Raw genomic sequence first — 18,460 nt, forward strand, 5'->3', positions numbered from 1 at the left:
TCTCTCTCTTTTGTTCACCTTGACTACTCTCCATTACTATGTCTTCTAGGTTACTAATTCTTTCCTTTGCTTCTTTCATCCTGCTGTTCATTCCATCAAATGTGTTTCTCATTTCATTTATTGTACCCTTTATCTTTTCTAGGTTATTCCTTATATCTGTGGTAAAGGTCCCCCTGATATCTTCCGTTATTTTCTCAAATCCAGTGAGTATCTCTATGATCATTGGTTTAAATTCTCTACCAGGCATGTTACTTATATCTGTTTTATTGAGATCTCTCTGTGTGTGGCTTTGTCCTTCTCTTTCATTTGGGAAAAATTTCCCTGTTGCCTGATTTCTTTACTGACTCTTTGTGCCTATTTCTCTGTGTTCAGAAAGTCAGCTGTGTCTTCCACCCTTGAAAGTAGTGACTTTGTGAAGAGGTCCTGTAGTTCCCTGCCTTGCAGTATTCCCTCTTCACCAGAACCTGCCACTTTAGGAGAGTATCGTATATGTATTGCATATGTCCTGCTGTTGTGTCTGAGTCACTGTTCCTTTTGGTGTGATCATCTGCACTGACTTAGCCTGTTGTGGGTGTGTTTGCTCTCTATGATATTTGGAACCCAGGCAGGCCAGCTCTGATTGGGATGTGCTTACTGCAGAACTTGGGAGCATGGAAACATTGTTAACAAATTTTCCTTGGGCCACTAGTTCTATGTAGGATCCCCTGAAGTATTGTGGCACCTAATGGGATAGCTGCCAAGTTGGCCAGAGGTGCATGGCTGGTGCAGTGTGTGATGGTGGCTGAGGATGTGTGGCTTTGCATAGCACACATGGCAGCTGGGGTCACATGTCTTGGCAAGACACATGAGGGTGTCTGGGGTTACACAGCTGGGACAGGCAGATATGCAGGGCATGTGATTGCAGGTATATACCTGGCAGCTGGAGCTTGCACCCACACTGCTTAAGCATAATTTTCCCTGAGTCCAGAACTGAGGCTAGCATGATTGGAGTGGGCATGTCCTCAGGAGAACTCATGGGCATGGCACACTGCTAGCAGTTTAGGTAGCAAGTGTCTATGTAGTGCAGCCTCCTGAAGGTGTCTTTGTGCTTATGCTAGGGATTGGGGGAAGAAGATGGCACCTGTCATCTCCTGATTTTTTGGAGAAGTCTCCCATAGGGCTCAGAAACCATTATGAACAGACATGTCTTCTGTTTGTCCCCATTGTTGTGTAAACAGCTATTTTTATGTTGCCTCTCTGCACAGGCTTCTGTCTCTTTAAGGGTGGCAACTCAACTATCACATGCCCTCTGGGCCCACGCAGTGCTGAGTCAGGTGAACTCCAAAGCTCCAGGTTCCAAGTTACACTGGTTTTACAAACTAACAGAAGTCATCCCCTGTGGTTTTTAACAAATGTGATGGGGAATTAGTCTCCCCTGTGTGAAGTCACTGGTGAAAGGGACCATTTCCTTGTCCTCTTTATACACACCCCTCCTTCCCACCAGCAGCTTCCCTCCTGTTTTCCAGCCTTCCTAACCTTTCAGATGCAACTTCTTCCTATGTAAATATGAAATTTGTTCTGCAAGTCTTTGGATCACTCTCCAGTATATTGATTTGGATGAGGATAATATCTAGTTGAAAATGTGGAATGACATGAGATCGGGATCCTTCTACTCTGTCATCTTCCCAAACTCCACGCTTATATCTTCTGATTTGAGTATATAGATTATAACATTTCCATTTTGTTTGAAGTGTTAAAAATTCAAAAATATAGAGCATATAGTTATATGTAAGTCTAAATGACTTTTGGAAGCATCTTCAAAATAACATCTATATATATGTAGACAGCAAATAGCCCACCATGAACTTCTCTGCACCAAAAAAAAAAAAAAAAAAGCATGGCAAATTTAATGATTTTATTGTTCTATACATACATGTTCTCTTCTGGGATTGGAGTTTAAAATGCCAAAACTTTTGATAGCAACAAGAACTATACACATTATGTACTTTTAAGCAACATAAGTAAAATAGGTAACACATCATGTCAGCCAACAAAATAATATCATTATCTTATATCCATAAATAAAAATAATAGCAATTTTCAATGTAATTATTTTCTGAAATATGATCTCTATTGTGTTTAGAACATCAAAGTAATGTGTCTGGTGAACTAATCATGTACTAATGCACACTTCACAATCATCTGGAAACAAAGAATATTACCTAAACTATAATTTAATAATCATTTCTCTCACTTCACAAGTCTAAATTTTTCTCCATTTTGGGATCCATAAACTAAAAGTTTGATATTTAAATAAAAAGTTGGCTTTGGGTAGTGGAAAATATACCCTATTTTTGGCAATGAAAACCTGGAGATTTAGAGGAGTGTTTAAACCTCAGGCCAAATGCATTCATTAAGACATATTTTGTAAATTGCAATAGATTTTAACTGAGAACATTTTGTCTTCTTATATCCCTAGCACTGAGGTTTTCTTTTTTTTAGCTTTGTAATTTAGACCTTGGTTAAACATTCACTTTCTATGAATAGTTTTCTTTTTCTCCTTTTTACATCTCTGGCAGCCATATATTCAAGTTAGGTATCCACTTAATTACTTATCCAGGGAAATATTTTTAATCTTATCTCTAGATGTTTTTAGTCTATAATTTATTTTCCTATGGATGTGATTCAGAACACAGTGTTTCAGGAAGGATACTTTTAGTTATAATGTTAAGAATGAAAAGGCGACTTTATTTCTTTTATGATCAACATACATTTCCTTTGAAATGTGATAAATCCAAAGTCGACTGGGAGTTAATACCTATCCAGTGTGCCTTTTATATGAAACCACCTACAACACAAACATAGGACTGTCTGAAAGGAATAAAATAAATGAGGATAAGATATACTTCCATATTTATAAATCAATTCTAAAAATGAAGTTGAGCATTATGTATCTTAATGTAAACAATATGTTCTATGTAATCTTGCCATTTGCCACTATGTGGATGGAATTGGAGGGTATTATGCTAAGTTAAATTAGCCAATCAGAGAAAAACAAATATCATATGACTTCACTCTTATGAGGAATTTAAGACACAAAACAGATGAACATAAGGGAAGGGAAGCAAAAATAATGTAAAAACAGGTAAGGGTACAAAACATAAAAGACTCTTAAATATAGAGAACAAAGGGTTGATGGAGTGGTTGTGTAAGGGTGGATGGTCAAAATGGGTAAGGGACATTAAGGAATTTTCTCCTGAAATCATTGTTGCACAATAAGCTAACTAACTTAGATGTAAATTAAACAATAAAAAAGCCTAAAAAAAGAACTTTGGAAAGAAAAAAAAAAGAATATTTTTGTGGATAGTTGTGACAGAATTCTTTCATTGTTAAATATGATTGCAAAACTTTAGAAAGATGATTCATACTTAGTCACTGTATGATAATGTGAAAGACTCAAAACTCTGCTTCTCAATCCTAGAAGGATGCAAATAGAAAAACCAGCTAGAGCACAATGCATACAAAGGAACACTATCACATTCAGTAGTAAACTCTTAAAAGGAATATCAGGTGTCCTTAGGGGCTTCTAGAATCTGTTCTTTCATGCACACAATAGGAGAGTTAGTGAAATTGGAATCAAATTATAAACTTGTATGTAAGCCTTAATTTTTACATACATACCATTCCACAAGTGTATCCTGTTGTTAACTCAAATTAATTTATCATTTTATTCAAAAGTTATAAACAACTGTTTTTCTTCATGTTAATTATGACAAGTTTAAGCTAACAATAAACATATTTTATATACTTATACATTATTTAACATTATTTCAATTGAAAAGTTGGAATAGAAATATTATGAAAGCAAGAAATGCCAGAGAGATCATTAATTAATGAATAAAAATATCAGGGACATAATTATAAAACCTGTTATTGATCTCTTATATTGATATATGTATGTCTGTGTGAATGTGTGTATTTGAAAATGAATCATTTAGTCAATAAATTAGGAATATCTACATAACCTTTAATATTAAACAGATAGAGGAAAAGAAGGGCTTCCCCACCACTGCATAAACAGTGTCCTTGTCCTGTTCTACCAGAATGGACTAGTTACTGTCCACTTTAAAGAAAAGTAACTCACTGGAGGGGAAGATGGAGGCATAGGAGGATGCTGGGCTCACTGCGTCCTGCTGATCATTTAGATTCCACCCACAACTTCCTAAATAACCTAGAAAATCACCAGAAGACTAGCAGAACAGATTCTCCAGAGCCAAGCATAGACAACAGGTCCATGGAAGAGGGTAGGATGGGTGGTGAGGTGGTGCGTGCTACATGGACTGGCAGAAGGGAGTGCAGGGCAGAGGGGCAGCCCACTAGAAAGGAAAGCAGAGCCCCCAAGTCTGGCTTGCAAAAGTGGAGGGGCCAGATGGAGTGTGTTCTGACAGCAAGCAGGACTTAACATCTGGAAGGTTATAAGTTAACAGCTCTCCTTGGAGAAGAGGAAAGCTAGAGGACAACAGGAGGGAGAGTTGATGAGTGCCGGACAACAGGGCTCAGCTTTGCAGGAAAAAAGGTGCTTGCCAGTGCCACCTCCCTCGCCCACCCCCCAACCAAAACCCCAAAGGGAACCATTTCCTGTCAGGGAACTTGCTTGCACCCCGCAAACACCCAAACACCCAACACTGTGCTTCTGTGCATCCATCCCTCTGGCAGGTCTGATCCTTTCCCGGTGCAACAAGGCTCCTCCTGAAGCGGACCTCCGAAGGCAAAGTGAGCTGAGCCTGCCCCTCCCACCCCTGTGCACCTTGCGGATCCACCCCAGCTAATACGCCAGATCCCCAGCACCACAAGCCTGGCAGTGTGCAGTAGCCCAGACAGGGGCCACACCACCTCACAGTGAATCCCGCCCCTAGGAGAGGGGAAGAGAAGGTACACACCAGTCTGACTGTGGCCCCAGCGGGGGACTGGGGGCAGACATCAGGTGTGACTGCAGCCCTGCCAAGACAGCATGGGGCAAGTGCCCTGCAGTTCCGCACCACTCCAGGGATGATCCAAAATGACAAAACAGAATAATTCCCCTCAAAAGAAACTCCAGGAAGTAGCGACAGTTAATGAACTGATCAAAAACGATTTAAACACTATGACAGAAAGTGAATTTAAAATAATAGTCATAAAATTAATTCCTGGGCTTGAAAACAGTATAGAGGACGGCAGAGAATCTATTGCTACAGAGAACTACGGACTGAGAAACAGCCAGGAGGAGCTAAAATAATCCTACAAATGAGCTGCAAAATAAAATGGAGGCGACCACAGATCAGATTGAAGAGGCAGAGGAGAGAATAGGTGAACTAGAAGATAAAATTATGGAAAAAGAGGAAGCTGAGTAAAAGAGACATAAAAAAAATCCAGGAGTATGAGGGGAAAATTAGAGAAGTAAGTGATGCACTAAAGAGAAATAATCTACACATAATTGATATTCCAGAGAAGGAAGAGAGAGGGAAAGGTGCTGAAAGTGTACTTAAAAAAATCATAGCTGAGAATTCCCTAATCTAGGGAAGGAAAAAGTCATTGAAATCCAAGAGGCACAGAGAACTCCCTTCACATGTAACTTGAATCAATCTTCTGCATGACGTATCAGAGTGAAACTGGCAAAATACAAGGATAAAGAGAAAATTCTGAAAGCAGCTAGGGATAAATGTGTTCTAACATATAAAGGGAGACCAATAAGACTCTTGACGGATCTCTCTACTAAAACTTGGCAGGCGAGAAGGAATGGCAGGAAATCTTCAATGTGATGAACAGAAAAAATATGCAGCCAAGAATCCTTTATCCAGCAAGTCTCTCATTCAGAATAGGAGAGATAAAGGTCTTCTGAAACAAACAAAAACTAAAGGAATTCATCACCACTGAACCAACCCTAAAAGATATCCTAAGGGGGATCCTGTGAGACAAAGTACCAGAGACATCGCTATAAGCATGAAACCTACAAACATCACAATGACTATAAACCCATATCTTTCTAGAAAAACACTGAATGTAAATGGACTACATGTTCCAACCAAAAGAAAAAGGATATCAGAATGGATAAAAAAACAAGACCCATGGATTTTCTGTCTACAAGAGACTCATTTTATACCTGAGGAAACATTCAGTTTGAAAGTTAGGGGATGGAGAACTATTTATCACGCTACTGGAAGTCAAAAGAAAGCTGGAGTAGCCATACTTATATCAGATAAACTAGACTTTAAGCCTGTAACAAGAGATGAAGAAGGGCATTATATAATAATTACAGGGTCTATCAATCACGAAGAGCTACCAGTTATAAATGTCTATGCACCAAATACGGGAGCCCCCAAATATATAAAACAATTACTCACAAACATAAGCAACCCTATTGATAAGGATGTGGTAATTGCAGGGGACGTTAATACTCCACTTACAACAATGGATAGATCATCTAGACACAGGATAAATAAAGAAACAAAGGCAATAAATGATACATTGGATCAGATGGACTTGACAGATATATTTAGAACTCTGCCTCCCAAAGCAACAGAATATACTTTCTTCTCGAGTGCACATGGAACATTCTCTAAGATAGATCACATAATGGGTCACAAAACAGCCCTTCGTAAGTATACAAGAATTGAAATCATACCATGCATACTTTCAGACCACAATGCTATGAAGCTTGAAATCAACCAAAGGAAAAAGTCTGGAAAACTTCCAAAAGCATGGAGGTTAAAGAACACCCTACTAAAGAATGAGTGGGTCAACCAGGCAATTAGAGAAGAAATTAAAAAATATATGGAAATAAACCAAAATGAAAATACAACAATCCAAACGCTTTGGGATGCAACGAAGGCAGTCCTGAGAGGAAAATACATTGCAATCCAGGTCTATCTCAAGAAACAAGAAAAATCCCAAATACAAAATCTAACAGCACACCTAAAGGAAATAGAAGCAGAAGAGCAAACACACCCTAAACCAGCAGAAGAGAAATAATAAAGATCAGAGCAGAAATCAACAATATAGAATCTAAAAAAAACTGTAGAGCAGATCAATGAAACCAAGAGTTGGTTTATGGAAAAAATACTCAAAATTGATAAACCTCTAGCCAGGCTTCTCAAAAAGAAAAGGGACATGACACAAATAGGAAAAATCATGAAAGAAAATGTAATTATTACAACCAATCCCTCATAAATACAAGCAATTATCAGGGACTAGTGTGAAAAATTATATGCCAACAAATTGGACAACCTGGAAGAAATGGACAAATTCCTAAACACCCACACACTCACAAAACTCAAACAGGAGGAAATAGAAAGCTTGAACAGACCCATACCCAGTGAAGAAATTGAATCAGTTATCAAAAATCTCCCAACAAGTAAGAGTCCAGGACCAGATGGCTTCCCAGGGGAGTTGAACCAGACATTTAAAGCAGAGATAATACCTATCCTTCTCAAGCTATTCCAGAAAATAAAAATGGAAGGAAAGCTTCCAGACTCATTCTATGAATCCAGTATTACTTTGATTCTTAAACCGGACTGAGACCCAGTAAAAAAAAGAGAACTACACGCCAATATCCCTGATGAATATGGATGCAAAAATTCTCAATAAGATACTAGCCAATCGAATTCAACAGCATATAAAAAGAATGATTCACCATGATCAAGTGGGATTCATTCCTGGGATGCAGAGCTGGTTCAACATTCGTGAATCAATCAATGTGATACATCACATTAATATAAGATAAGAACCATATGATCCTGTCAATCAATGCAGAAAAAGCATTTGACAAAATTCAGCATCGTTTCTTAATAAAAACCCTCAAGAAAGGCCGGATAGAAGGAACATACTTAAACATCATAAAAGCCATTTATGAAAAGCCCACAGCTAATATCATCCTCAATGGGGAAACCTGAGAGCATTCTCCCTGATATCAGCAACACGACAGGGATATCCACTCTCACATCTGTTGTTTAACACAGTGTTGGAGGTTCTAGCATCAGCAATCAGACAACAAAATGAAATCAAAGTCATCAAAATTGGCAAAGATGAAGTCAAGCTTTCACTTTTTGCAGATGACATGATATTATAAACGGAAAATCCGATAGACTCCACCGGAAGTCTGCTAGAACTGATACAGGAATTCATCAAAGTTGCAGGATACAAAATCACTGTACAGAAATCAATTGAATTCTTATACACTAATAATGAAGCAACAGAAAGACAAATAAAGAAACTGATCCCATTCACAATTGCACCAAGAAGCATAAAATACCTAGGGATAAATCTAATCAAAGATGGAAAAGATCTGTATGCTGAAAACTATACAAAGCTTATGAAGTAAATTGAAGAAGATATAAAGAAATGGAGAAACATTCCGTGGTCATGGGTCGGAAGAATAAATATTGTCAAAATGACAATACTACCCAAAGCTATCTACACATTCAATGCAATCCCAATCAAAATTGCACCAGCATTCTTCTCGAAACTAGAACAAGCAATGCTAAAATTCATATGGAACCACAAAAGGCGCCGAATAGCCAAAGTAATTTTGAAGAAGAAGACCAAAGCAGGAGGCATCACAATCCCAGACTTTAGCCTCTACTACAAAGCTGTAATCTTCAAGACAGCATGGTATTGGCACAAAAAACAGACACATAGACCAATGGAATAGAATAGAAACCCCAGAACTAGACCCACAAACATATGGCCAACTAATCTTTGACAAAGCAGGAAAGAACATCCAATGGAAAAAAGACAGTCTCTTTAACAAATGGTGCTGGGAGAACTGGACAGCAACATGCAGAGGATTGAAACTAAACCACTTTCTGACACCATTCACAAAAATAAACTCAAAATGGATAAAGGACCTGAATGGGAGACAGGAAACCATCAAAACCCTAGAGGAGAAAGCAGGAAAAGACCTCTCTGACCTCAGCCGTAGCCAACTCTTACTCGACACATCCCCAAAGACAAGGGAATTAAAAGCAAAAGTGAATTACTGGGACCTTATGAAGATAAAAAGCTTCTGCACAACAAAGGAAACAACCAACAAAACTAAAAGGCAACCAACGGAATGGGAAAAGATATTTGCAAATGACATATCGGACAAAGGGCTAGTATCCAAAATCTATAAAGAGCTCACCAAACTCCACACCCGGAAAACAAATAACCCAGTGAAGAAATGGGCAGAGAACATGAATAGACACTTCTCTAAAGAAGACATCCGGATGGCCAACAGGCACATGAAAAGATGCTCAACGTCGCTCCTCATCAGGGAAATACAAATCAAAACCACACTCAGATATCACCTCACGCCAGTCAGAGTGGCCAAAATGAACAAATCAGGAGACTATAGATGCTGGAGAGGATGTGGAGAAACAGGAACCCTCTTGCACTGTTGGTGGGAATGCAAATTTGTGCAGCCACTCTGGAAAACAGTGCAGAGGTTCCTCAAAAAATTAAAAATAGACCTACCCTGTGGCCCAGCAGTAACACTTCTAGGAATTTACCCAAGGGATACAGGAGTGCTGATGCATAGGGGCACTTGTAACCCAATGTTTATAGCAGCATTCTCAACAATAGCCAAATTATGGAAAGAGCCTAAATGTCCATCAACTGATGAATGGATAAAGAAATTGTGGTTTATATACACAATGGAGTACTACGTGGCAATGAGAAAGAATGAAATATGGTCCTTTGTAGCAACGTGGATGGAACTGAAGAGTGTGATGCTAAGTGAAATAAGCCATACAGAGAAAGACAGATACCATATGGTTTCACTCTTAGGTGGATTCTGAGAAACTTAACAGAAACCCATGGGGGAGGGGAAGGGAAAAAAAAAGAGGTTAGAGTGGGAGAGATCCAAAGCATAAGAGACTCTTAAAAACTGAGAACAAATTGAGGGTTGATGGGGGGTGGGAGACAGGGGAGGTGGGTGATGTGTATTGAAGAGGGCATCTTTTGGGATGAGCACTGGGTGTTGTATGGAAACCAATTTGACAATAAATTTCATATATTAAAAAGAAAGAAAAATAATTCAGATACTACTGATTAAAAAATCTAGAACCTTAAAAAAGAGAAAATATTATTGAACAGATGGCTGAAACTGTCTAGACAGTATTTATTGAATAATTATACATAATCACAGAAATGTAAATGTTAAAATATTTGCACAAATACTCAAATTGATTTTTTAAAACTGATGTTCCCATCACTGTAGTACATTTTAAGTCTGTTTTAGACTCAATTTTTACTTCAATATATTTCCCCCTCTTTATATATTACACCAACTGTTCTCCATAGCTAAGTATTGTACCTAGTGATTTATTTCACCCTTGCCCTTCTACGTCAGGCTGTCTTCTTCCCTGGGTTTTCACTCTTCTGAAACATTCTTTTTGCTGCTCCTTTAGCTCTCAAGTGAAATTTATTTAAGAAAACCTTCCCATGGGTTCCTGACTAGGTGAAATTCCTATTATATGCCCCCATAACACTTTGCTTCTCTCCTTCATACCAGTTTTTACACTTCTAGTTTTATATTTTTTGATGTGATAATCTTATTAATGACATTTTCCCTAACAAGATTGTCAACCACATGAACTGAATTGTGTCTGTTTTGGCTCCTCACTCTTTGTTCTTCCTTCTCCTATCACAAAATCTGATATTAAGGAAGTACTCAATAAGTCTCAAATAAGGAAGGAGGGAAAATTAGAAAACATGGATGGAGGGAGAGTAAAAAATATCAAAATAAAGCTTGTTTATCTGAAGTACAATTGTGCAGACTTTGCTTTTCTTGTTTATTAATACAAATAGTTGTGATGTTTTTTTTTAATTCTTTTATACATATATTTGCTTAATCAGAAATCCATAAGGCAGGTCAGTTATTCAGAGAAACCTCTTGAAATAGCAGATAAAAAAGTCAGAGGGTTTAACTTTTTAATCTCAGACCTAAGAAGAGAGAGAGAGAGAGAGAGAGAGAGAGAGAGAGAGAGAGAGCAAGAGAGAGAGGAGACAGAGAGAGAGGAGACAGAGACAGAAGTGAAAGTGATACTGGAAATGATGTTACCTACAGGCATATTTTGCTTTATTCTGCTTTGCTTTACTGCAGTTTGCAGACATTGTGTTTTTTTTTATGAATTAAAGGTTTATGACAACCCTTGTTGAGAAAGTCTAAGTGCCATTTTTTCAACAACATTTGCTCATTTCATGTCTTTGCTTCACATTTTGGTAATTCTCGTAATATTTCACAATTTCATCATAATTGTTATATTTTTATGATAATCTGATCACTGACTACGAGTGGGATAAAGCTCTGATGATGGTTAGTATTTTTTGGTATAAAATATTTATAATTAAGGTATATATACATTGTTTTTTAAACATAAGGCTATCGTGCACTTAATAGCTTACTGAATAGTGTAAACATAACTTTTATGTACACTGGGAAACCAAAAAGTTCTTTGACTTGGTTGATTGCAATGTTAGTTTTATTGTGGTTGTTTCAGAACAAACCCAGAATATCTCCAAGGTTTGACTGCATTCTGGTAAGGCTGATTCTTTCTCATAAGAAGTATTCATTTTGGATACAAAAGTCATGACAGTACTTTTTTCATTCATTAATTAGCCATTTATTTTCGTTTGTTTCAAGTTTTTATTTAAATTCTAGTTAGTTAACATAGAGTGTAATATGTGTTTTGGGAGTAGAATTAGTGATTCATTATTTACTTATAACATTCCGTGCTCATCACAACAAGTGCCATTCTTAATACCCATCAGCCATTTAGCCCATACCCAGCCCACCTGTCCTCCAGCAAAGCTGTTGGGAAACCTGGACAGCAACATGCAGAATAGTGAAATTGGACCACTTTCTTACACCATACACAAAAATATATTCAAAACGGATGAAAGACCTAAATGTGAGACCTAAAATCATAGAGAACACAGGCAGCAATCTCTTTGACATCAGTCGTATCAACCTTTTACTAGACATGTCTTCGGAGGCAAGGGAAACTAAAGCAAAAATGAACTATTGGAACTTCGTGACAATATTTCTCTTATTCTTTCTTGTGGAAACATTGTGGAATAATGCTATCTGTAAGCACTTAGGTAAATGAGAGAGCCAATCCATTCTCAAGTGCTCAGCAGTGCCTCTGCCTCTTCTTGATTTAGGGGTTAGTTGATTTATCCACTAACCATCACAATTCAGATAAAGATTAAACTTCTTGTTTTAATATTTCTTAATTTTGTTCAAGCACCCCTGAAGTTTAAAAGTTCTTACTCAAGTCTCATTTTGACACTGTTATTTTATTTTTCCCAATTAAAGTGATAAATCCCTTTTTAAGAATCATTTAAGCTTTTTGCATTTACATGTTATTTTCAATATCATGGAAAATCTTTTTACCTTCATCAATCATAACATTTGTGTTTACTTCAAAAACTATAGTAAAATGTTAATTGGATGTGGAGGTGGAGGTGGAGACTGGGTGATGATAAAGTATAAAAATGCATAGTTTATATTTCAACTGATGATCAGACTAAACAGAATTTGAGAAAGAGGTGTCAAGATGCTTAGCTCATTTTACCAAGAATTTCCTTTATATCATGTCTTTACATTTTTATATGCAATTTAACACAAAATGGTTACAAAGTGCAAGGACACATAGGAACTGTAAGCAAAACAAAGTAATTTTGACTAAATGCTGTGTCACAGGAAGCAGATATTCAGATTCCTTGATGTTTTAATTTTTTTTATTTAATATGTTGATAATGTACACAGTTGCATCTCTGTGTCTCATAAAGGAAAGAGAAAAAAATGGCAAGCCAAACCATTTAAGGATTTGTACCTATTTACCAGACTTTTTTATACTTTCTTTATTTTTAATATCCTCAATCCAAAGTTCTCCCAGGATAATGAAAGAGGTGTCATTGGGTTATTATTTGCCAAAGATAAAATACAGAGACTCATACAAAATTGAATAAAAAATTATAAATTATAAAATTATACTACTTTCCCCACATTCTTATAATCAAGTTCTCATTTACCTTGAGTATATAAATGTGCAGTAAGTTGCTCTATCTTTTCCTATTTCCTAAGCTCTGATCAATGTCTGTAGGACTTATTGCTATGGAGAACACATCTACTTCATGAGCATTTATTTAGGTCACAAAATGTAAGAAATAATTTTTTTTAATTATTTAAGTAAGTTATTGTCAAGTTAGCTAACACACAGTCTACACAGGGTAGTCTTGACTTTGGGAGTAGATTCTCATGATTCATCACTTACATACAACACCCAGTGCTCATCCCAACAAGTGCCCTCTGTTGCCAGGAACTGAAGAAAAAGTTCTCACTTAGGCTAAGCAGACATGCAGGGATGCCTCTGTCAGTGAGAACAGCAGCAGTAGCATCAGACTTCACATAGTCTTTATTTACATAGAAGTATCAAAGAATACCAAAGCAAGAAAACAGACCACAAAGGATCTTTAGACATTAGCCAGACATACATCTGGTGGCTATGTGAAGGCTTGAAGAGAGTGCATGTGGTTTTAAGGAACGTCAGGGAGTTAGAGCAGGTGTTGTATTTATACTGCCCTTTGGGAGATCATGGGGCTCTGTCCACATAATACTATCACGTTGGGCAGCCTTGAGACCAGAACATCGTTCACACTTCAGCGATTACCTCATTCACCCTTCAGGACTTACAATACACTCTGTAGACATAAGTCCACATTCCCCCTCCTTTTGTTTTTTATTAGCAGAACCAGGAGTTGTCATGGAAAAGGTGAACATCTGGATATTGTGAAAAACACCTTGGGCGACTTGTTAGAGGAGCAAAGAGACATCATCATTTTGACAACTGCAACAAAAAACAAGATTATTAGAAGCATTATAATAGTGTTAAACCAGGAGTGTAGACTGAACCTGGAGAAGCAGTTTTGTTTTTTTGTTTTTTTTTTTTGGTTGATCCAATTAGAAATATCATTGAGAGTGTTAATCGTAGCTTGTTAGCTTTCTTGTTGAAGGTTTTGTAATTGTTTTTGCAATCTGATTTTCACACTGTTAGAAGAGATGTTTAGGGGCGAGTCGAATGCCTGATTGATATGTATATGCATTTGGGGTGACTGGGTGGCTCAGTGGGTTAAGCATCCTACTTTAGCTCAGGTGATGATCTCAAGCGTCATGATTTCGAGCCCTGCTTTGGGCTCTGTGCTGACAGCTCAGAGCCTGGAGCCTGCTTTGGATTCTGTGTCTCCCTCTCTCTTTCTGCCCCTCCCCCGCTCACACTCTGTCTCCCCCTCTCTCTTAAAAATAAATAAACATTAAAAATTAAAAAAAAGAATGTCTATGAATTTGATTCCAGGACTCATTGTGTAAATTGAGAATCATACAGTAGGTTGTGAAACTTGAGTCTCATACAAGTTGTGATGGGGTCCACAATACCTGTTGATGTTCTCTTAGCCAGACAATAGTGGCTTCTAATGCCTGAAGTTGGGCAAGGATTTGTTGATCAATCCTCATTTGTTCTTCTAAATTTAATGTAGTATTCTGCATATGCTGATTTATTTTGTGTGTGGTCTTTAAAGAGACGGCTAGAGAGGCGGCTGCCATGGCTGCTGTTGCTGTAAGTGCTGTAATGGTCAAAATAGCCACCAACAAAATGTTTAGAAACTTTTTGTATCTCTTTCTTTCTGCTAATGCAGAGACAAACTGTTGCACTTGGGGACCCCCCTTATCAAGGCTGCTTTAATTGGACTGACAACAAGAGTTGTGCCTTTTGTTTGGCTATATAGACAAAGTTATATGTAAATATGATATGTTTGTAGTAGAGAAACAGGGGGTTACCCATGTTTTGTTCCCTATGAAAACAATGTGTGTCTCATTAAAATTTGGAGTTACAATATGTGTCTCATTAACATTTGGAGCTTCAGATGCAAGTAAGAAAATATATGGCCTTGTCGTACATATAACTGTGCTGTTAATCTCATCGGTATAGGACCAGTTAAATTTGCCATGTATAAATGTAATGGGACCATGTCTAAATTTTTTTTGAATAAATGACAAGCCAATACTCCAGGAGGAAGTTTTAATGGAGGGATAGGTATTAGTGGAGTATTTGAGTCTAAGTATTGGACCCAAAAATCAAGGATTCCATATGGGGTTAGAAGTGACATAATGGAAAGGAAGTGACCAATTCCAGATACATCCTTTCCAATTCCAATTATTTTCCATCACCATCAGTCCTTGAGGTCCCCAATTTTTAAGGATTGTATTGTTAAATAGGGATATTTGTGTAAAATTATAAGAATGGCAGAGGTCCCATGAGAAGCTATCATAAGATTCCATCTCCAGCCAGGATCTGGTACACACTGGAATTGGAGGTTTTGGTACTCGTTTTCCCTCAGATTTCCTCTTATTGCTATTGTGAGAATAAAATATTGATATTTGACAGTACTTACCCAGAATCCGTGTTTTGGTGCCTTATGTATATTATTCATATACCATTGTTTGTGAAGAAAGACACAGGCTTTGGTTAGTATTGTGAGTATTAGGGTTATAATAGAAACATAGAGTGATGCCCAATAAGGAAAAGTCCAATATACTGAGAGCTTATGGGAAGGATACTTAGAAAAATCATCAGCATTAATGGGAACCTCCAGTATCCTCCAGTAATAGAGGAATCATTAGACGAGATAGGAATTTCGGGATCTTCTCAAGAGACTAAATCCAACATAGGAGGGCAAAGAAGATGAGCCAAGTAGGTAAATGTAGAGTTTGGGTGAGTAGAAGCAACAGGTAAAGAATGGAGACACATTAGCAGGAGTATCACTTTAGCTGAGTTGGCATTAAGGCAAGAGATGATGGATACAGACATATTTTTAGGGGTCACAGGCATGCCTGTGTGGGTTAAAATCTCTTTAGCCTGTCAGGTTAATATTTTATCATCACCCCAGGAGATGTCTCAGTTGGCTGAGTGATCAATCTTCCTCTTTTTTGCATTCAACATCCCATTGGAAGGGGTCACCACCATCAGTTTGAAGTTTGGTATTGGATCCTTGAGTCCCTCATGCCAGCTCATGATATGGTTTAATTAACTGAGCAGGTACCCACACAGGACCTTGAGGAGAAAGCAGAGCAGCACAACCTTTCCTCCAGGTTAACAGTTGTACTGGACCCTTCCAGGTTGGCCCCTCATTGGGTAATCTACACCATACCTTGAGTTTGGGGAGTTCTTGTTCCATTTGAAAATGTTTGAGCATTGTGGAAGGAAGTTTTCTGTCTAATTGTAAGTGATTTAATGTAAATAGGGCTCTCATTAATCTTAAGAGTGGCATTTCCACCCTTTTGTTTTAATAAAAACAGTTTTAAAAGACCATTTGTATGTTTTATGATGGCTTGAAGTTCTGGCAGTGAAGGAGTCTTGGCATAGGGTGGAGAGACATGGGAGAAAACAGTAAAACATGATTATAATAACAAAAAGAAAAAGAAGCCCAAATAAGAGTCCTTTGACAATCAATAAAAATCTTCCTATAGTTCAGGAATTTTACCAATTATTAAAAGAAAGAAAGAGATAATTTATATAGCATTTTGATTTTATGAGAGCATAAGTTCCACTTGCGTGGTAGTTAAAATATCTAATGCCATTTTATTTTTTAGACTGTTTAATGAATTTGAGTTATTTTACTATTTAATTAATATAATGTTATTTTGAGAGTTATTTAAGGTTTTCATTGTGTAGTACGTGGTGTTAACTATCAAAAAGACTCTGTTTTGTTCAGTAAACAATCAAATAATAAGAGACACTTTTATGGGTGATGGGTATTGAGGAGGGCACCTTTTGGGATGAGCACTGGGTGTTGTATGGAAACCAATTTGTCAATAAATTTCATATATATAAAAAAAAATAAAAAATAAAAAAATAAAAAAAATAAAAAAATAAATTTCTCCTCTTTTTCATAAAAAAAAAAAGAGACACTTTTATAGGATCAAGAAAAATATGTTAACGGTTGGAGTAAAATTATAAACCCAGTGTCTGTCAGTGTTTTTAGGGAGAAGATTTTTAGATGTCAGGCTTGAAGCATCCTCAGATGGAGTAGGAACAGGCAGTAGGAATCAGATGTGTTTTATCGGTTTATAATTTTAATATCTGTGGTGATCCTTTTGAATGGCCCATAGAGTAATAGATATAAAGACTGTCTATATATGAGTTTTGTGAAATTTTTTGAAGTTTATCTCAAGTTGCTTAGTTTAGGTAAACAACAAATATTTAAAGATAATTAGAACTAGAATTTAACATCCATAAAGGTGTGTTAATGAAACATAATTTTCCCTAAAAACCATAATTTTTAGAGATAGCCAAATTAAAACTAATTCATTTGTAGAACAAGCCCAGTTTTAACAAAGTAAGCCTAATTATTTACATAAGCTCAACAAGAATAGCGATTGGTCATATAGATATTTTAAAATTTTCTTTGTTGGAATTTTTATAAAGAATCTCCACATTGAATTTTTAGTAACTTCTCCAGGCCAGGAGCCAAGCCAACCTGCAATACCTGTATTTGTCCTGAAAGTCCTTTTTTATATATCTTTTTGAATATGAAACACATTTTGTAAGAGCATCAGAATAATAACTATAGATAAACCATCAGAATATTAACTATAAATAACAAAAGACTCAAAAAATCAACATGGTTAAAAATCTGACAGAGTTAATTATGATGAAATTCATAAGGAAATTTGGTTATTTTGTGACATATAACATGCTGATAATTAGAATGTCAAGTAATGGCTTTATATTAAAACATATTAAAACTTTAGGAACTTAATATACATTTGAGCAGTTATAGCATTGACCTAAGCAATATAACCTAAGGTTTACCATTATTTATTTGACAGGGCATTCCATGTAACAGGCAAAATAAAAGAGCCCAACTGGTCAAAAAGATTTTATTTACAATTTAAATCTTGGGAAGTTTGTTAAAACCATAGAAGGTTATAAAGCATATCTTAAATAGGATTATAAATCATTATAAATCTTAATTATTTATTCAACCAAGGTGGCAATAATAGAATCCACTGGAAATGTGTAAGGGTATATAGTTGTTAACAAAGCTTAGTTTCCTGAACATTGAGAAGTTTTGACTAAGTAAAGATTTGATAAAGACAAAACATAAAGCTGTGGTTTTTCTGGCAGGCAGAAGAGAAAAAGATGTTTGTTTACATTTTTTTTTTAAGAACTGATCCAGGGGCGCTCAGTCAGTAAAGTGTCCAACTTCAGCTGAGGTCATGATCTCACGGTTTGGGAATTTGAACACTGTGTAGGCCTCTGAGCTGACAGCTCAGAGCCTGGAGCCTGCTTCGGATTCTGTGTCTCCCTCTCTCTCTGCCCACCCCCCCCCACCCCGCTCACTCTCTCTCTCTCAAAAATAAACATCCAAAATTAAAAAAAAAGAGGTGATCCTTAATCCAAGA

This window comes from Lynx canadensis, chromosome X (assembly GCF_007474595.2).
Source record: "Lynx canadensis isolate LIC74 chromosome X, mLynCan4.pri.v2, whole genome shotgun sequence".
Lineage (NCBI taxonomy): Eukaryota > Metazoa > Chordata > Mammalia > Carnivora > Felidae > Lynx > Lynx canadensis.